This window comes from Narcine bancroftii, chromosome 9 (genome assembly GCF_036971445.1).
Source record: "Narcine bancroftii isolate sNarBan1 chromosome 9, sNarBan1.hap1, whole genome shotgun sequence".
Taxonomy (NCBI): Eukaryota; Metazoa; Chordata; class Chondrichthyes; order Torpediniformes; family Narcinidae; genus Narcine; species Narcine bancroftii.
Window position 1 is genome coordinate 83,122,642 of NC_091477.1, and position 22,278 is coordinate 83,144,919.

The following is a 22,278-nucleotide window of genomic DNA, read 5'->3' on the forward strand; positions in this document are numbered from 1 at the left end:
ATATATTTTGACAAACTAGTCTATTAGTTCTATATTTTCTTCTTTCATGGCTGGGTAGTTTATATTTTTTTCCTAACTTTATTTACTGAAAGCAGGTTGCTCTTAAAATGGACAAAATTTCATATTGGATAGATGGACTGAAGATCGTCTTATGGCCAAATTGATTGTGGTTCTGTTTTGAATATCCTTACAAACTCTTTGGTAGTTTTACTTAAAAAAATACTGAAAAGAAATGCTTAAAGGAATAATATTGTACTCCAGTCTCCACCACTGGATGACTCTGTAACCAAATGGAGACTCAAAAAATACAGTATTGGAATGAAGAAATGGAAAAAGATCTGAGCAAGATTTTTGGGAAGAGGACTTGTACAGACTGATTCTTGCTTCCTTTACACATTTTAAATTTTGGAAAAAAATTACTTCCATTATTGCAAAGAAAATGAATTGATTTCCCAGTTGCAACTACTATTTGGTACATGTCAGCCAATCCAAATATGCAGCTAAATTGGAGGACTTTTTCTGGAATTAACTGATGGCTCTGCCTTTCGATATTCATATTGGCATATTGCACATATTGCACATCTGTGTGCAGTTTTGGTCGCCTAATTATAGGAAGGATATAAACAGAGTGGAGAGAGTGCAGAGAAGGTTTACTGGAATGTTACCTGGGTTTAAGCATCTAGAGTATAGGGAGAGATTGGACATATTAGGTCTTTATTCTTTGGAGCGTAGAAGGTTGAGAGGGGATTTGATAGAAGTATTTAAGTTTATGAAAGGGATAGACAGAGTGGATGTGGATAGACTATTTCCGTTAAGAGGAGGAAAGATTAAAACAAGAGGACATGAGTTAAGAATTAAGGGGCAGAGGTTTAGAGGTAACATGAGGGGGAACTTCTTTACTCAGAGAGTGGTAGACATGTGGAATGAGCTTCTGGGAGAAATAGTGGCGGCGGAGTCAATTGTATTATTTAAGAAAAGGTTGGACAGGTATATGGATGAGAAGAAGATGGAGGGTTATGGGCATTATGCAGGGAGGTGGGACTAGAGAGGGGTGTTTGGTTCGGTGCAGACTAGAAGGGCCTAATGGCCTGTTTCCGTGCTGTAAATTGTTATGTTATTATTATGTTATAAATGTTGGCCTCCCGAATTTTTCTGGGAAGAAAGATCGTAATATAAATTATACCACCAGAGGTCACTCAAGCCACAAAGCCAGAACTATTTTAATCATTCCATTTACTTTGGTTGATGTCACCAAATTTCATTTTAATTTGTTTTCGATAACTCCATTCAAAATGGTTGCTGGAGAACCCAACAAGAGAAATTATGATCATAATCAATGTTAGATCTGTTATGTCATCTTAAAATTTCTATCCTTCATTCATGGCTTGCTCCTCCAGATCTCTCTAACATCTGGCTTTCCAAACTGAGATATGTATCCTATAGGTCGTGTTAGGTCTGCTTTGTTCATGAATGAGTGAGACAAACACCAGGCTGAGTCGAAATCAGGGTTCTTTGTTCTTTATTACCGGATTGTAACACTTGCGACTAAACATGTTAGTCGGAGAATGCATTCTGCCGTTATCAGCAAAATGGTGATTTTTTATACCCTTGGATATGTGCTTAGAACATCATCATATCATTACTTGTCCAATGACTAAAACTGTTGCTATCCTTTCCCTGCTAGCTTCCTGCCTCTCAATCCATCAATGTCTCTCTTATCTTGTAAGTACAAGGATGCATTTACATCTTGTTACAGCCCTGTACAGGGCAGGGTAACTCCTTACACATTCCCATCTCATGATGTTTTACCTTACAGTCGGGGCTAATGGGGATCCTCTGGTTTTGTTGCTATGGTTGTAGTTACCTCAGCTAATTGCTCTGGAGTTCCCTCCTGTCATCTCTAGCTCGTTATTTCAAACTCTAGCCAGAGCAACCATGTAACAAACTTTACGCAAAGTGGGCAGGCAAAGCAAGAGCTTTTCTTGATTGTCAAATATGTTGGTGCTCCAGTTAAGTGACAGAATTGCAGTCTTAATCTGATAGATAAGCATTGTAAGTTTTCTGAGAAGATACTAACGTCTTCTGAATTTTGAGGGAGCATTTATTGTCTGCATTAAGTAATAGCTGACATGTAAAAACATAGGTCCAACATTACTTAATGCATAGTCAGAATCAAGGTCAATAGAATGTGATATCTTTTCCTGATATTTATTTCAGCTTGACTCCTGATGAAGGGCTTCACTGCAAATGAATCATGGAATTGGTGGTTGAAATTATTATTTAGAAGTATTCTGCCATTCCCAATACATTGAAAAGAGTCAAATTTAATTTTAAATGATAATATGTAAAAAATAAATTACACAGCAGTTGTTTGTACTAAGGAAAGTGGAGATCTTTGAGATGAGTAAGAAGGAATATCGAAGGCAAGTAGCAAATGAGAATAAGGCAGAGCAAATAAGCATGGTGCGAGTGAATGAAGAGAAGCAGTATCTGGTGTTGATGCAAATTTGAAATAACTGGACCGATCTGGAACCTCCACTCAGAAACCACACTTGCTGATATTGTGGGTTGGAGATATGAGTGCATTAATACTATTAATTCTCTGACCCACTCTTGAGTGAATTGAGTTGGGCCCTCTACTGGTAGCTCAGTCTCGCTAAAGATAGCCAATGCCTCCAGAAGTGGTGGCCCTCAATGAAGAGGGCTTTACTGCCAATATGAGACTTCCCTTTCTTCAAACAACTCTAATGGCAGAGATGCTGAAAATAGTATAACACTGAGCTGCCAGGTCTCCTGGGAGCTGCACAAGAGAAGTAATTGGGGTTCTTTGTTCATCATTTTTGGGTGTGAGTCCTACTCACCATCACTTCAATACTCAATGACCTGAGCTGACTCATTATTCAGTAATGCTTCATGTTTAACATCCTCATCCTTTTTTCAGATTCAGTGTCATCATCTTTGTTCTTCTAACCCTCTAATATCTTCCAGCTCTATAACCCTAAGATGTAGATGTGGCTCCCTAATTCTAACCTATTGGACATTGTTAATGATAATCACACCCTGCAGCCAGATGCCTCTACGGTTGCCAAGATTCCTCAGCTCTGGACTTCCCCATCAAAATGTCTTCACCTCTCCTTTCTCCTTTGAGAGGCTGCCTTAGACATACGACTTTGACAACATTTTTAATTAGTTGAACTTCACACATCCTTATGTTGACAACGTGACAGTTAATAATTATTTTCTCCATAGATCCCTTCTCTCCCATCTCCCATCCAAAGTTGGTGCAATCTGCCTCAAAGACGATATCAATACACCAACTTTAAAGACTTACCACAAAAGCAGTGTGGTGCCCCTGCCAACATTTTCAACCTTCCTTGAGGGGCAAAACTCATACAAATTCACCGTTTCCAATTTGCCATCAACGATCATGCAAAACAACAGCAGATTTTTCACAGGTTACTGGGCATGCTCAGTGCCCGCAGTGAACACAACAGATGGACGGCAATTTCCTCATTTGCATTTCATTTATAGCAAATATCAGGCCAACTATAATGGCAGAAAAAACTTTGGCCATCTGGACCCTTGTAGCGAGCCTTCGTCCTTTTGCAGTGTTTCCACTGTGGGCTCAAAGATTAGAAAGCTTTGTTCAGCCATGAAACAGTTGGGCTTGTGGCTCAATGCAACATTTGTGAGAAGATCTCACTTAGCCATGAAACTTGCTGCAGTCAATACTGCACAAAGGAAGTGACAGGCCTTCAATTAACTCTTGGCAGCTGCTCATTGCTTGTTCGCACCCACTCAGGATAACAAATTTCAGTAGAACCTACAAGGAAAATAATTAGTTAGCTTGGTAATATATTAGAGCGAGACCTTTACAATCTCCCACCTGCAATTAACAACTGCGGGAGGCAGTGTCACAAAACTGAACCAGCTCCACCTACACATTGCTTCATGAAAATTGTCACTCCAGATGCACAAAGCAGAAGCATAGGTAAGGAGAAGGAACCAAGGTGAGATTTCAATGTTCAGGAGTTGATTTCTGCTAAATCCTTTTTTGATAAGCAGGCAGCTGAGGTTATGGTTCATGATAAACCACCCCCCACCCCAACCCCCACATCCTTCCCAGGAAATGCCATATTCTTCAAAACCCCTAATTATCATATCAGCTTGCAGCAATTTGTTTGGATGACTTCATCTGCAAAATATATGAAACTTTAAAGTTTTCATTTGTTATTAATTTATAAGTTCAATGTTCAGAACTGCATGTATAGTTCTTTCTTAATTCGCTAATTCTCCCATTCATTAAGTGCAAATTGTGTTCAGCAACATTTTCTGAATGGCTTATGTCGTAATTCCCAAAGCAATAGATTCATAATCACATCTGAAAGTCCGATTTTTTAGCCGATTTCAGTTCAGCCAAAGTAAGAGCCATATGCAAGCTTGTCTGGTGTAATGGATGGAGGGCAATCGGTCACAATCATAGCCTACATGCGGTCACTTAGCAGGCATGGACTGGAGTTGAATCTGTGGCAGCAGCCAAATTTGAGAAGGATTCTCCACATTCTTTTCAAATCGAGAGTGAAAAATGTTTGTAAACTACCAAAGAACTTCTGCAATGGTTGATGTTGCTCGCTGAATTTCTTAGGGGCTGTCACACGGTGTAAATCATGTTCATTTTGGCTGTACATGAACAGGATCCACACTGCATTTGAAGACTGGCTCCCTGTCCACTGAGAGGAGCCCACTGATGAGGGCCTTGTGACAACTTTCCCTAAAAAGCAGTGACTGCCTTCTGCAGTTAGCACTGTGTACTTGTCCCTTGAAGATGGTAATGATGAGGTGTCCTGGAAAGACCTGCTCTTTCAAGATGTAAATTTGTGTCTGGAGTTCCTCTCCATCAAGCTTTAGGACTTCGGGAGAACTTCTCCTCCAGAGACCATGATAAATGACTTCTTCCAACTTTTTAGTGGCTTAGGGTGTTGGGGACATTAGACTGGATATTATGTTGTGAAATGGAGTTAAGAGCTCTCATGTCCTGACAGAGTTCCTGCTGAGGAGTTTTGTGAAATTCTCCAGATGCTGAATATTCTCCACCCACCTTCCCCCAAAAAGTAATCATTGATGCTTTTCTCAATTTCTGGCATGCAGTGAGATGGTCCTTTCTGTCTGAGACAGAATATAGTCACATGCTCTTGATGAGTTCATTAATGTTAGGATCTTCATTGAGCTGCTTGGCCCATGCATTCTCTCCACACATATGTTCTATAGCTACAGGTTTTTAATTGGATATTTGGTTTGGGGATCTTGTACAGTTGTGTTTCCAATCCAAAAATAAACATTGAGAATGTAGTTAATTGGCTCAAGGATCTCCTGATTGTTCTCATCTAAACAATCATGATATTTTCCTATGGAGAGACTGAGAAATGCATTTATTAATAATAGTGGGACTCAGGACAGTTCAGTTCCTGTGGACATTCTCTGGCTCCTACAGGTTGAAGTCATCAGGTTGTATGTGAAGCGCTGTCTATGCAGAGGCTTTTTTCAGGGCCATTGAAACCTTTGGAAGTACTAGTGATAGAACCATGGATATGGGGACCAGGTTGATTGAGATGACAGAGCTAATCAGGCTGTGGTCAGTCCAGCAGTCATTTATACCAGCCATGGTATGGTGATCTGAGATCCTTGTAGCCACTTCCTCAGATGTTAGTGTCTGCATCAGAAGTGTTACCATGAAGTCTCACATGAAGCTTTCCCATGAAACAGTACGGCAAGAGCAAGTTCCCTTTTCTCTCTGTGTTGCACAGTTTGTTTACATTTCTTTATTTGTTTGCATGTATATGTATCTTCTTGAGTACAGTTTTTTGCAGGTCTGATAAGTGGCAATTCTGCCTTGCCCACAGGAAAAAGGATCTTGGGATTGTATCTGATGTCATATATGCACTCTAACAACAAACCTGAACTCTGAAGTTCTCATCTTTCAGTCGAGAGACTGTCTGTCAGGAGGCTGCTTCCCTTAGAATTAGACTTTTAAACTTATTTTGTGATAATTATATTTGTGTCTTTTCTGGCTCTGTCAGTGTAGTTACCCCGGAGGAACAGTTTGTCTCCCTTTGAAACATAGGATGAAGTTTTCATAAGATTTTACAAAAAAATGCCCTTTGATGGTTCAAGACAAAATCCTAGTCTCTGCATGCAGAACTGCAAACATGTCACCTTAAAAAGGAACCTGATGTAAAATTTATTATGTTCCTAGAATTATTTGTGGCAGAAGGAGTTATTTGTTTATGGTATAACTTGGCAAAGATAGAATAACTTCCCATTAAAATCTAAATAAGGCATAAAGAAGATGTAAGTGTGGACGGCTGAAACTGGGATGTGAAGCACAATTGAAGCCATGCATATTGAACCCTGCCCAAGAAAATTATTAATTTTGTTTGCCCATTCTCTCTCAATCAAAAGGAATCAATGAGAAAGTTGAAGTCATGCTTTGCTGCAAGTAGCTTCATTGAATTATAAGAGCACATAGAATAGTACGGCACAGAAACGGGACCTGGCCCACAATGTCTGCACCAAACATGTCGCCAAATCAAATCAAACTATAATGAGAATCTTTATTGTTACCTGTGAATGCAATCCTTGTTTTAGGTGGATGAAAGATTCACAATGTACTTTTTATTCTTCTACTACTGTCCCTTGGGGTCAAAGATCACTCCAGATGCATAAATTCCAAGGGGGGTTGATGTGTGGACTCACTGGTGGGACAGGAGGATAGATGAGATTATGCACTCCTTCCATCATTGACACTGGTTCCAATGAAGAGATTCAAATTTGAAAACCCCACCTTGAAACTTCCTTCTCCATTTCAAGTGATCCCTAGGAGGTGGTAAGGATGCTATACCTTTTCCAAAGAGAATTTGAGAGTATCTGTGAATTACTTCCTCTGTCCATATGGTTATGCTGAACATGACAGAAGCTGGAGTAGATTGCCTGTTTTGAGAGTCTGATGTTGGGCATTGGAATTAATGATTAGAACTGTAGTGCAGGGGGCATGGGCCTGGAGGAGGAAGTTAATGTTGATTACTTATCCTGCCAACAGATTTGGAAGGTTTTGCAACAGTAGTGCTGTTGATATCTCTATGATACTTTGAGGTGCCTGCTGTAGGTAGTCTACATCCAAGATGCATTGAGGATCGCTGCCCAGTAGACCATGGGCTTTAAGCCAGAGATCCGCTCTTGATCTTATCCTTGCAATGTCCAAAGGCTGTATTATTTCAATATCTGTCTTAGTTGGGAGATGGTCCCAAGATACGAGAAATAGTCCATAATATTTTGGGTCATTTTGTGGATTTTTATGGTGGGGGCAGGCTGGAAGTGGGGTTAGTTATGGGGATGCTTATTGTAGGCCCATTCTCTCATGTGCTTCAGTGAATAAGATCTTAATTTGAATGGGTATTTATGCAAGCATCATCTGTGACCTTTAGCTCAATGACTAAGATTGGAATGATAGGCTCTGGACTAGAAATAGTGGCAAATAGACTGTGTCTCATTAATTTTGTAGATTAGCTTCGCTGAGGTGTAAAGCTTGTGAAAGGTGAGGAATAATGTTGCAGCATGGAAGATTGAGAAAACTGTTGGGCTGATGATGCATCCTTCTCCTAATGGCCCTTGACAAAGCGGTTATGATGGAATTTAGTTATGGCTTTGTGGCCAAGTTTGCAGATGATAAAAAGATAGGTGGAGGGGCACATAGTGTTGAAGGAAGCATCGGAGCCTGCAGAGGAACTTGAACAGGTTAGGAAAATTGGCAAAGAAGTGGCAGATGGAATACAGAAAATGGAGTTGTATGGTCTTGCACTTTGGTAGAATGAATAAAGGCACAGACTCTTTTCCAAATGCAAAAATAATTAAGAAAGTGGAGGTCCAATGTGACTTGGGAGACCTAGTGCAGGATTCTCTAATTGTCATGTTCAGGTAGATCCAGCAATAAGGAAGAAAATGCAAAGTCAGCATTCATTACTTAAAGATTCTAATATATAAGCGAGGATTTATAAAACATTGGTCAAACCGCATTTCATGTGTTCTGAGCAATTTTGGGTCCCATATCTAAGGTTGTGCTGGGGTTGGAGGATTCAGAGGAGGTTTATGAGAATGATCCCAGGGATGAATGGGTACTTTTGATGGCTCTGTAGCTGTACTTGCTGGTGTTTAGAAGGATGAGAGAGGATTTAATTAAAACCTATTGTATACTGAAAGACTTGAATAAAGTGGATGTAAAAAAGGTTTCCAGTAATCAGAGAGTCTAGGACAAGAGGGCATCCATTTGGTATAGAATTGAGAGATTTCTTCAGCCAGTTGGTACTGAATGTACTGAGGCTGTCATTAGGGATATTTAAAGTGGAGGTAATCAGGTTCTTTATTAGTAAGAGTGTCAAAGGTTACGGGGTGAAGGCAGGAAAATGGGGTTGTGAAGAAAAATACATTAGCCATAATTCAAATGACAGTGTAGTCGAGGGCCCCCATTAGATTCTGCTCAAAGTTTATGGGCCCCCTTCCCTGTGAAGCAGTTAAGTTCTTGTTTATCCTACTCCATTAAAAAAAAATGTTACGAGGTGAAAAGAAAACGAGGCTTTTACTTAAACACGCTGTGGCCCCCACTGAAAATAGCTGGATTCTATTCTAATGATCACTGATGCCTTTGCAAAATCTATCACATCTGATAGCATCCCTATAAAGCCTTAGCAACCTGACAGCCAAGAACCTGCAGTTAATGACTCAGCATCTTATGACAAGTCTGTTGAACCAGATGCAATACAATTATAATGTGTGGCTTGAAGAAAGTCTTACAAAAGCTGGTGTCTGCTAGATGGCATTCAGCAAGGGTATGAAGTATTGATCACTGGAATACAGAGCCAAATGCTTTGTCTGAAAGCCAATTGAAATCTTTTGTATTTCTGATGGTAACTGGCAAAAAAATAATTATTCAACATAGCAACCCAGACTGGATCAACAGGCAGCTTTTCAGACTATCACAAGGTAATAACTAGCCACTGTGAAAGGCTGTACTTTAATCCATCCAGGAGCACATTTTAGCCTTCCCAAGACCAAATCCATTTTAAAAAAACAATTTCCCTTCGCTATGTTGAGGAAATAAACCTTGATAGATTTTTTTTTGTTTAATGAGCTTTCATCTCACAGTTCAAATAACATACCATTTCCTCTCATTTACTGACTTTTCTGAGGTTATCTCACTAATATCTCTTTTCTGCACTGCAAAGTCAAAGTTTTGTTCTTTATTCTCTCTGTGAGGCCCACAGTAGCCTCTGGCTTTCCTCTGCTTAATGAGTTAGAAATTTTCCTTTGTCTCTTAGCAACCATAAATGGATGCTGCACAAAGGTGACCTGACTAACGAGCTACACTATTTATTCTCAATTTCCTGCAGCTAATGTTTTGGTTTGGAGATTGGGTTATGTGGTGTTTACTGTATATTACACTGAATATATTTAATATTGAGATCACTAAGATTTCAAGATAAGCCAGCTTTATTCTGAGCTTCCTCAACATATGTCATGCCGTAGAACCATAAAGCACTACCTCACAGAAATATGCCCTTCATCCCACCTGGTGCACGCTGCACTATTTTGCTGACTCACCCTAATGACCTGCATCAAGACCATAGCCCCTCCATAACCTCGCATCCACGTACATATTCAGTCTTAAGTTTTTGAATCAAACCTGCATTCATCACTTCTGCTGGCAGCTCGTTCTGCACTCTTACCTCCCTCTGAGTGAACAAATTCCTCTGGATGCTCCCCTTAAACATTTCATCTTTCACCCTTAACTCATGACACCTCTCATTCTGGTCTCACTCAACCTCAGCAAAAAAGGCCTGCTTTCATTTACCCTACCCTCAATGACTATTGCCCAGTAGTACTCACGTCAACTATGATGAAGGGCTTTGAGAATTTGGCCATGGCCAGAATTAACTCGTACCAAATATCTGGGACCCAGTGCAATTCGTCTACCATCACAATCACTCCATTGTAGATGCAATATCACTTGCTTTCCTCAAAGCTCTGGATCATCTAGACAACAGTAGCACGAACATCAGGCTACTCCCCATCAACTACAGCTCAGCTTTTAACATCATCATATCGTCAGTACAGGTCAACGCTCCAAAACCTGGGCCTCTGCACTCTGTACTCCCCACCCCACCACCCCCCCCCCCCAAACTGGACCCTTAACTTTCTCATCAGAAGACCGCAGTCAGTGCGGATCAGGAACAATGTCCTCACTGACAATCAAGACAGATGCATCCCAAAGATGCATGCTTATCTAATCTAATCACTAATTTAATCTCTTACACCCATGACTGTATGGCTTGGCACAATTCAAATGCCATCTACAAATGGTCATTGGCAGAATTACAGACAGCAATGAGGAAGCATATAGGGGGAGATAGATCACTGCAACAACCTTGCACTCAGTGTTAGAAAAACTACAGAGCTGATTGTGGACTTCAGAAGGGTGAAATCAGGAGAATACGACTAGTCCTCTTCAAGAGGTCAGCAGTGGATAGGGTAAAGATCTTAAATTCTTGGTTCTCAACATCTCTGAAGATCTGTCCCAAGGTTTTCAAGTTGATGAAATCATGAAGAAGGCTTTCCAGCAGCTATACTTCGTAAGGAATTTTAGGAGATTTGGGACATCACCAAAGACTTGCAAATTTCTACAGGTGTACCGTAAAGAGCATTCTCACTGGTTGCATCACTGTCTGGTATGGAGGTGCCAATGCACAGGAATGGAAAAGACAACTGAGTTGTGAACTCAGCCAGCCCTATCATGGGCATCAGTCCATTCCATCGAGGACATTTACAAGAGGCGGTGTCTTCAGAAAACACCCTCTATCCTCAAGTACCCTCACAACCCAGGCCATGCTGTCTACACACTGGGGGAAAGAGGAATAGGAGTCTGAAGTCAAACCCCCACAAAAACAGCTTTTGCACCTTGGCCATCAGATATCTGAACAGACAATGAACTACAGACACTAGCTCAATTTCTCTTCTTTTTGCACTAGTTCATTTATTTAGAAAGTAACTGAGCAATATTTGCACCTGAAATACTGCCATAAAACAATAAATTTCATGACATATTCATGACAATAAATTCTGATTCTGTGCACCTTATACTTTTGTATACCTCTATCAAATCTCCCATCATTCTCCAAGTCCCAACCTAATCAACCTTTCTCTGCAACTTTGCTCCTCAAGTATTGGTACCATCCTTGTAAGTTTTCTTTGCATTCTTTCTTTCAATCTTATTGATATCTTTTCTGTACTTAGGTGACAAAAACTGCACACAATACACCGAATTTGGCTCTCAAGTCTTAAACAACTTCAACACAACATCCCAACTACTCTACGAAATACTTTGATTGATGAAGGCCAATGTGCCAAAACTCTCTTTACGACCCTATCTACCTGTGATGTCACTTTCAGGAAATTATGTATCGGCATTCTCGGATCCTTCTTTTCTACCGCACTCAGCAGTTCCCCGTCACTCTATCTTTTACTCCAAATTTCTTGGACATGTTTGACAAACACAGGACCAGGCAGATGAACACAAGCTAATCTGAATTTTTCTAGATTCTTTAAGGTTATTCAGCCTAGTTAATGACCAAGGTGTAGATATCAGAAATTATTAAAATAAATCCAGTTTCTTACAATATTGCAGTATTGATAGTTGTTTTATGGGAAAGTCAATACCATTTCTACATTCTCGTTCTGATATTTAAATAAAACATGGTATCTTTTATTGTTTTTTCAAGGTTCCTTTTATTGTCATGTAATTATACATAAAATGTATAAATTATATCAACTTTTGTCTGTTGTGAGGCAAACAAAGACTCGCCATGATCATTGCCCCTAACAATATGAAAAAAAGAGGCAATAGAGAGTCTCCTCAGGGACACTGAGTGTCCGTGGATTTGCTTCTAGCATTCCCACAGCCTCTTCAGCTACACAGACTCCTGTTCAAACCAATGGCAGCCCGAGCTCCAGGTCTAAACCTCCGATACGATCAAGAAGCCTTCAGTGCCTGAGGTCATTCGAGAGCCCTTCTTGGCCTCAGCACCCTTTCAAATTCTGGTCCCAGCATCAGGTTCCCAGAAGCCAGTTTCCAACAGCCCACAGCCTGTGTGAGTCCTGCGACTGTGAGTTTGCGTGGGCCTGCAGCCAGATTTTTTTCGGGTTCTTTAGTTGCTGAGCCATGGTCACCTTCCCTCTCGGGTCGTCTCCATGCTTCTTCTTCTCAACTGTTTCTGGTGCCCCATACTGATCCACTGCTCCCCAGTGTCTGCAACTCTTCATGGTACACTGCCCAGAACCGATGCTACCATCTTGAAATTTGAGACCGAATAGATTATGTTGGAGGGATATAATTCTAAATACAGTTTGGACATTTGGATATTCTTTATATAGTCAGACTTTTGCATAAATTTGAGGCTTCAGTTCACATAGACAGTTACCAAACAAGTGATTGGCAAAAAATCAGATTTCATATTTATTGTCAGAGTACATAGTGTACATGACATCACATATAAACCTGAGATTCTTTTTCCTGAGGGCAAGGCAGAATTATTACATATTGGCAGTGCAAAAACAAACTAATTCAATGGGCAGATGTAAACAAATTAAGAAATGTAAACAAAATGACTGTGTAATACAGAGATTAAAAAACGTGCAAAAGTAAGAGTCTTTTAATAAGTCCCGAATTGAGTTTGTTGTTGAGGAGTCTATAGGTGGAGGAGTAGCAACTGTTTCTGAACCTGATGGTGCGAGTCTTGTGGCACCTACCAGCTTTGCAGCGAGAACAGAGTGAGTGCTGGGTGTTGCACTCTGACAGCAGTGTTCCCTGGAGATGTTCTCGATGGTGGGGAAGTTTTTACCTGTGATGTCCTGGGTTGTGTCCACTATCTTTTGTAGGGCTTTACGCTCAGGGATGTTGGTGTCCCCATACTAGACCGTGATGCAGCCGGTGAAATGCTTACCAACCATGGAATTAACTATTTCTCCTTTTCCACCATTGATAATATTTAATCACTGGTTATTTGGCCAATATTTGAAAGGGTCATTTTCAAAATGAAAAGTAGAGTACAAAGTTTTTCCATTGTTTTGCATTCTTACATTTGTAGCAGTGTTGTAATTCTGTAACAAGAGCATAAACTGGAAAATGAAAATGTTTATAACTCCTTATTAACATAAAGATATATTGGCTTTGGTCTTTCTTCTGCATCTAGTTCAAAATATTTTCGATAAATATGCATTAAATTAGTCAGCCATTGACATGTCATTGATGACAAATTTTGAAGGTGGGATTGGGCACTGACAACGCATTGCTACTGAGAGGTCATTTTCCTCAGGCAAATTAAAATGATGCAAAGTGATTTATAAATAGAAATTTGTAAGAACAAATATTACAAGGTATGTTAACTTTGTCTTTGAACATTACTGCTAATGGATGAGAGGAAACATCTTGCTAGGCATTCCTCACTGTCAGTCATCTTAATTAAGAAAAGTGTAAACTTAGATATCAGTGCATTAATCTCAAGCTCGAAGTTTCATGTGTTGGATACGCCAACCATTTTCAGCAGTAGGATGTGCTTCCTGAACAAAATGGACAGAGTCATCTCGCTTACTGTGCAAAACCATTCCAATTTCCACACCTACAGAGTCAAATTTCACGGTGAAAGAAACCAATTCTCCTCTTCCATAAAATCAGTATGAAATTTCTGTACCTGGATCAAATCTTGCAATCAAAAAATTTTTCCAATTCAAATAGTCAAATGCAATCAAAATATGAAGAAAGTATGACTCCAACTAGAATATTTGACATGGGTACAAAAATATATTCACAAAAAAGCAACATGAAAGAAATCTTTCACAGTTGCAAAAGATTTGGGCTTGTACATCATCTCAGCCATATCTTCATTTTCTATTTTAAGAAATTTCTATTACAGTACTAGAGAAAGGTAGTCAATCAAGTATTAATGAGACAAAGTAATGGCTTGAAAAATTAAACATGATTTTGCTTGTGTATTTGAATGATTGAAGTAAAGGTTAAAGACGAGCTATCGTCATAAATAGCAGATCAAAGTTTGGAGCAGGAAATATTTCCACTAATTAACCTTTGGAGATGCACCTTTTATGTGACACTCTTTCAACTAGAATTTGGTAATTATTTATGCACACAATCCAATCGGATCTTATATTGCAGATTATATTTGCATTATCCTTTTTAAAATTGGAGAGCATATCTGTGTGCATTATAAAGCTAAACAAATGTTCTAAATGAAGAACTGCTCGATTTCCTCTCAACTATTTCTCAAGTTCTCTCCCATTGTCAGATCTTACTACAGATCTCTGAAAAATTTCACCATGGCGTTAAAAGCTCAATACCCTTTATCCACTTGAATACTGGCCTGGATGTTTGAATGTGTCAGATGTGCATTCTGCAGAATTTGAAGGAGCTGGGAGCTTCAGTGCAACTCTGTTCAGACATTTTCTCAGCATGAGCTGGTATTAGCTTTTTTTTTGGCCTCCTGGGAACCAGCATTTTGCCTGGGGAATGCAGAGTGCTGTAAAATAAAGGCATTATGGTTGCTGCGAAGGGTACTGCACAGTTACATAGTTCCTCTCTGAAACAACCATCACTTTATTCAACAAGAGCCATTTTTGTTTAAATTTGCTGCTGAAGTACTCACAGCCTTAATGATTTTAAATATATGCCTGCATCGAAGAGGACTAACACTTTTGAAAATCAGAGATTGGCGCCTCATTTTTTTTTCCAGGTGAAAATGACAAAAATTATTCTTCTTGGCAAATGAAATTTCAGTAATTTATTTTACATATTAGTTCTTGACGGACTGATTAATGGATTTTGTTTGTCAAAGTAGAATTGCATGGAAACTTCTGTAAATATGTGAGGAGGTCCCTATGGTAGGTCTCTTTTGTTAGTTGAAGTGCATTACATGATGCAACTTCTAGACAGTCTCCTCCAAAAAAAATATAAACAGGAGAAAGAGGTGTCTTTGGAAATTCCTGAATAAGTACGTGAGAGACTGAAGCTCCTCTCTTGGCATGAAGCCAAGCAAAATCTAGGTGCCCTAGAAGAAAAAACATTTGCTTTCAATAACTTGCCTGATCTTTGCATCCCCTCTAAATTCATCACTGCCACACAAACTCCCATGCTGTTTGAAGTTGGTTTCCTGCTAATAATCCTGCTCCTGGCAGCAAGGCTGATGAGGGGGTCAAAGCTATTGCTGATAAATTGCTGTAATAGAAATCATACACAGCTAGAATTTTGTGCGCCAAAGATGATGCAGGTACAGATAGGAAGAAACAAACAAAGGAATGCATCGAGTCCCAAATTTGCCATTAAATTTGTTGAAGGTCGGAATATTAAAATTTTAAATGTTGCCCATTTAAGAAATGAACTGGGAACACTTTTTAAAAAAGCCTTCTGTACATTCAGAAATTCAGAGGGTGAAATGTCAACATACAGTATGTTAATTTATAACATCTTCAATTGTGAGTTATAGGATTTAAGTTAATATTAACAAAGATATACAGAATCTACCAGCATTTAAAAAAATAGACGATGAGAGAACGCCATAAGACAGAACAGCACAGACAAAGTGGTGGAGGCAGGTACATTACAACTTCCAGTTAGTTTTTAAATAGCCACTTTGAATATCTAATAGCAATGAGAATACACATCCAATCGATCATGTTTTAGTGGTCAGTATACTAACATATAGAGTGATCCAATAGCTATCAGCAGATCTTTGCCTGCTGACAATTATCTGTGTGCTTAAGAAACTGGGAGTTGTGCCCAATGAGATCTTTCCTTGTCTTCATGGATGCTTAATTGGAATTATGTGGTTATCATTAAAAAAATACTTTGATATTTATAGAAACATAGAGCCTTACAGCACGAAATAGGCTCACAGATCCAGCTGATCCATGCAGAACAACATGCCCTCCTTCTTTAGTTCCACCTGCCCACATTATGCCCATACTCCTGCAATCCCCTCCCTTCCATGTTGTTAGCCAAGAGTTCCTTAAAGGAAGTAATGTACCTGCCTCCACCACTTTGTCTGTGCTGTTCGCCTACCATCCTCAGTATTAAGATAGTCTCCTCACACCCTCCCCCTCCCTATCCCCTCTCACTTTATAGATATTCTCTCTCATCTTAAATTATCTTATTCTTGGAAAAAGATGCATCACCTTATCTTTATCGACCTCAGTAAGATCATTTCTCAACCTCCTACATTCTAAGGAAAAAGGCTTAGTTTTTTTCTAATCTCTCACAATAACTCAATTTCCTTAATCCTTGGAACAACTTTGTAAATCTCTTCTATGCCCTTTCCAACTTTATATCCTCCTTCATCAAAGCAACTAAAAGTGCACAAAATAGTTAAGCTTTAGCAAAGCAAAACAGAATAACGATAAGACACTTCAGTCTGAGCTGAGAAACTTAAACCCAAATTAAGATGCAATGAGAATGGTTGAAAAGAGAATCTGGTAACAATACAAATTAACATCCTTAGTTATCCTGATGTCCTTTGATGCTCAGAAAATGTACATTTCGGAAGATTTAATCGACACCTCTAAAATAATGAAATAACTTGTTATGTTTATGTGACGAGGCTATTTGAAGCATAAACATGTTTATTTATAATTCAGGTAGCTGTCAATGAGGGCCTAACAGTGATTTTGTTGACGTTGAAGTGCAGAAAATGTGTGCGCGTGAGTGAGTAGCCCCTTCTCTACTGGCAGCCTGGGAATTTACTGGGGCATGGTCCAATGGAAAAGGAACACTGTCCGAACGTCATTTCGTGCCAGGGCTTAACTGCCTCTACCCCTACTCCTATCCCCGACATTTGCTGATGCCGGCGTTCTGATAAAACCAATGGAAAAAGGACAGCAGAAAGTCAACCATTTCCAGTTGCTGGTAAAACACTCTGATCCCAGGGGATGAGTGTGTTCAGTAGAAAAGCAATTAGTGTCCCAGTTAAGAATGGCCCAGTGGAAATGGCACAAAGTGCTTCCTATCCTGGGGCACTGCACAGCCAATTAACTAGGATACCAGTGGAAAAAAGGGCGAGCAAGAGAGAGAACAAGAGAGAGAGAGAGAGAGAGAGAGAGAGAGAGAACTTGAATAGCATGGGCATTTTTGGAAAAGATGTGTTCCTTCAGCTGTTTATGTTGAGTTCCAGTCATTCATCCCAAAGGGACTGGAGGTTCTTGGTGACATTTCAAATGACCTTAATTTCCATAAGACCTAGTTGCAGGAGTAGGTCATCTGACCTGTTGAGCCTGCACCACCATTCAATAAGATCATGGCTAATCTGCTTGTGGAGGATTCTGCTCCAATTACTTGTTTTTTCCACATAACTGACACGGTTAGCGTAGCAGTTAGCACAATGCTGTTAGACAGCCAACAATTGGGATTCGGATCCCATACTGGCTGTCAGGAGTTTGTACATTCTTTGCATGTCTATATGGATTTCCCCCAGGTAATCCAGTTTTCTCCCATCATTCAGAAGCACACAGGAGATGTGCTTATGTGACGAGGCTATTTGAAGCATAAACATGTTTATTTATAATTCAGGTAGCTGTCAATGAGGGCCTAACAGTGATTTTGTTGACGTTGAAGTGCAGAAAATGTGTGCGCGTGAGTGAGTAGCCCCTTTTCCACTGGCAGCCTGGGAATTTACTGGGGCATGGTCCAATGGAAAAGGAACACTGTATATTTGGGCGGCACGGGCTCATGGGCCGAATGTGCCTGTTACCGTGCTGCTAAATGTTATTTAAAAAATTAAATAACCCTTAATTCTACTACTGTGCAAAAATCTATCTAACTCCATTTTAAACACATAGAATGAGGCAACCTTCACCACTTCCCTGAGTGGAGAATTTTACAGATTCACAACTCTGGGGGGCGGGAAAAAAAGAGTACTTTCTCATCTTCATCCTAAATCTATTCCTCTGAATATTGAGGCGATGCCCTCTAGTGCAAATCTGAAAAAAAACTCTCCTGCCTCTATCTTATCCATCCTTTTCACAATTTTGCACATTTCTGCAAGATCCCCTCTCATTCCTCTAAATTCCAAAGAGGATAGTTGCAAGTGACTCCATCTTTCCTCATAGGTTAACTCGCTCATCTCTTGAATCAACCTCGTGGTCTTCCTCTGCATACCTTCATAGCAAGTATGTCTTTCCTTAAGTAAGGAGACCAGAAATGCATGCAGTACTCCAGGTGTGGCGTCACTCTGAGCTTTGGCAGCAGAACTTCCTTGCTCTTAAATATAATGCCATTAGAAATAAAGGCCACCATTCCACTTAATTTTTTTTTAGGCATACAACGTGGTAACAGGCCATTTCAGCCCATAAGCCCATGCCGCCCAATGACACCTCACTGACCTACAACGGGTATGTTTCGAACAGTGGGAGGTAACCGGAATCCTCATGGAAAACCCACACAGGCACAGGGAGAACATATAAACTCCTACAGACAGCGCAGGATTCGAACCCAGGTCCCAATCACTGGTGCTGTAAAGGTGTTGCACTAATCATTATGCCAACTGTACTGCCCAATTTACCTTCTTGATAACCTGTTCCAAACCATCCTTTTATGATTCATGCACAAGGAACTGTGAGGAGGGCAGAAAAGGTTGACAAGAATGTTATCAGGACTGGTGGGCTTGAATTATAAGGAGTAACTGGATAGGCTGGAACTTTTCTTTCTGGTGTGATCTTAGAGATTGAGAATATAATAAGGGGCACTGATAAGGTAAATAATCATTGTCTTTTTCCCAGGGGAGGAGAATCTAAAACTAGATTACCTAGATTTGAAGTGAGGGGGAAATGGACCCCAGGGGCACTTTTTCAGGGCAATATGGAATAAGCTTCCAGAGAAAGTGGTAGAAGTGAATAGGACTTGAATATTTAAAAAGTATTTAAAGAGGTATTTAAAAACCCTCCCCAAATCTTTAGAGGGATAAGGTCTGAAAAGAGACATAAGGTAGGACTAGCTTGGGTAGTCAACTAGGTCAATATAGACATGGGCCCAAGAGTCTGTCTCCTTGCTGTAAACTAGATGATTCTATAAAACAAACAAACAAAAAAAAAAATGTACAGCTGACTGAATAATATGGGCCTCAGTGCTGGGGATATTAGCTTGGGAGAAGACATTAGCATTGGTTCATTTATCCTAGCAATTAATTTGGAGGATTTGCAGAAAGTCTGTTGGTGGTACCACTGTAGTACTTTGGGATAATCCAAATTTTCAAGGGGTGGGTGCAAGTACTATTACTCCCTACTAATCATGCTCTGGGTGATGGGTGTGAGGTATTGAATACTCTTTTAAATACCCAAAGGCACTGGAGGTGAATTTCATTATCAATATTGGTCTTCGCTGAAATGTTGATCTTGAGGTACAGAAAATGCTTCATGTTTTCTAGGATCTTGTCATGGACCTTCATTATTAAAGGACATATTGTGCATTTGGTAGCAGGTTGACAGAATAACTTTATTCTGTGGATGTTACCTATAGGGTTAATTCTCTCATGAGTTGGAGCTTGGTTGGTGACTGTGCATGTATGCAAGTATAATCCAGACATTCATGGTCATTCCAACAGTTATTATGATCTATCCTGTCATGAGTCATGTAGACATCCTCAAGGTCTCTTGCTTGGGCTCTGCTATAATATGTTAGTAGCTGAATCATGGTTGTTGCTACAAGAACTTGACAAAACAGACAAGGTCAGTTGACATATGGCCTTTCCAATCTTTTGTTGGCTTTAGATAGTAAGGAGATTTGACTAGAAAGCTTGATGTAGGATGGAGTCAAGGAAACACACTTTGTTGGCAAGCATTTGACTGGCTGCATCACGGTCTGGTATGGGGACACCAATACCCATGAGCGTAAAACTCTGAAAAATAGTGGACAATGCCCAGGACATCACAGGAAAAACCCTCCCCACATCTCCAGGGAACAATGCTGTTCTTGCTGCTACCATCAAGGAAGAGGTATAGGTGCCAATAAGACTGGGACCACCAGGTTCAAGAACAGTTGCTACCCCTTCACCATCAGTGTCCTCAGCAACAAACTTAATTAGTGACTTATTTAAGGACTCTTACTTTGCACTTTATTTTTTTCTATTACTCTATTGCACAGTCAATTTGTTTATGTTTCTTTATTTGTTTTTATGTGTACTTTGAGTCGGTTTCTTTTCTGCACTGCCAATAAGTGATAATTCTGCCTTGCCCACAGGAAAAAAAGAATCTCAGAATTGCATGTGATGAAATGTATGTACGCTGACAATAAATCTGAAATCTGAGTCTTGGTAGGGTGGCAGTCTGGTGCAGCTAATAGATCTGATGTTTCATAACTCTTCTGAAAGGAGTTCAATCCTGACCTCTGGCACTGCATATTTTGAAGGTGCTTTTTGTTACTTCATTGGTTTCTCCAGAAGGAATAGGAGTCACAATTAACCATTATATTTACCCCTGTAAATTGCCTTTAGAGTATCAGTCAATGGTAGAATATGGCAGTTTAAGAAAACATGGGAATAGATAGGAAAGTGAGAACAGGTAACAGGGAAAAATAGTGGTGGAATGAATCGCTCTGTCAGCTGCCATTGACTCAGTTGAACAAAATTGCCTCCTTTGACTACATAAGAAAATATGAATTAAGAGTTATTTAAAATGCTCCTTTCAGCAGAATCTGATTGCCTCTCTGTCCTTAATTAGTTCCTCTCCATTCCTGAATCCAGCTGTAGAGTGCCCACGGATGGATCATCAACGGTCTTCAAGTTCAAGGTCAATTTTATTGTCGCATGTACTGAGGTGTAGTAAGAATTTGTTTTGCAAGCATTCTAGCTAGTCAATCTATACATGGGACAGTAGGGGAAAAAAAAACAATGCAGAGTTACGGAGAGGGAGATCAGTTAGTATAGAGCAAAGGCAACATATTTTATTAGTGTGAGGTTTATTCAGGAGTCTGATAAAAGCAGGAAAGAAACAATCCATGAACCTGATGGTGCGTGATCCCACACTTTTGATCTTTTTCCCAGTGTGACGAGGGTAAGCAGAGTGTGGCTAGGACAAGATGAGTCTTTTAATATGCAGACGCTGTGACTGTAGCGCAATACACAAAAGTGTTGGAGAAATTCAGTGGGTCGTGCAGCATCTATAAGAAGTAAAGGGCAACCAATGTTTTGGGCCTGAGCCTTTCATTGAGGCAACCTGGCAGAGTGCATTTAGAAGTTCCAGACACAGAGAACATTGCTTTCTCTCAACCATTGCTCCTAACTTTAACATTTAAATTATTTGTTCCAAAATATTAGGCTAGGGTGCACAGTGTAACTACTTTCTCTCTTATAAAAGTATTTTTGCTTTATCGATAGGTCTTTCTGCTATAGAACAAAGACATGAAGAACAAATCAGTTCAGCACTGCTCTTGATTGCTCTTTCCAGAATTCTAGTAAGAAATTATTCAAATGAAACATTTCATAAGCAGAAGTGAAATTTCTTCAGTGAATTCATCACATCAATTAATTCATCAGTTAAAAATAGCTTTAAGTAACTGAAGTATCATGAAATAGCAGGTACTCGAACAAATTATCAAGGAAATGTTACAGGTTTTAAAACTGGCAATAAATTGCAATCAGAAAGGATTGACCCAGTCATCAACATGAGGAATTTCCCTCCAGTGCTCAGGGTGATTTCATTCTGCCTCTTCATTTATGGCTGTTAACACCCAAATACTATTTGGAGAACAAGATCAAACAATCCCCACTTTACAATTACAGGTTTTAGAAACAAGTAAATGTGTGATTTTGTTATAACTCAAAAATATAAAAATATTTTCCTTTCAGAGTGAAAAACTTCACATTGAACCACTACACCTGCCATACTTTCGCCCACTCATTTAATCTGTCCAAGCCACATCTCAAAGTCAGATCAGGCGAGTTGGACAGATTTCCCTTTCTGATGGCAGATTTCCTTCCCTTTCCCGATTATAAACTTGATGAGTTTTATAATAATCTCAAAATTTGATGCACTCACTGTTACCAAGACCTTTTTTTAAAAATTACAAACCTTTTTGATCACTTGAATTTAAATCCTCCAGTCACCACGATAGATTTTCAACTGGTGTCTGGACAAGTAGCACAAGCTGCTGGTTGCTCATCCAGTAATTTAACTATTATCTGA

At 39.6% G+C, this 22,278-nt stretch overlaps 1 protein-coding gene and 1 long non-coding RNA gene across 6 annotated transcripts in view; both read right to left on the minus strand.

Moving 5' to 3' along the window:
* Positions 1–22,278, minus strand: part of LOC138742358 (vesicle-associated membrane protein 2-like) — a 163,639-nt gene that overhangs the window by 23,671 nt on the left and 117,690 nt on the right. The gene's annotated exons all lie outside the window — the stretch shown is intronic.
* On the minus strand, positions 3,506–10,009 carry LOC138743009 (uncharacterized). Of its 2 annotated transcripts, XR_011344589.1 has the most exons (4): positions 9,937–9,971; positions 6,842–6,898; positions 6,622–6,752; positions 3,506–3,823 (listed from the first exon to the last, which is right to left on the minus strand). It is a non-coding gene; the product is annotated as an uncharacterized lncRNA (long non-coding RNA). The 2 variants fall into 2 exon arrangements; XR_011344588.1 differs by lacking the exon at positions 6,842–6,898 and having other exon boundaries at positions 9,937–10,009.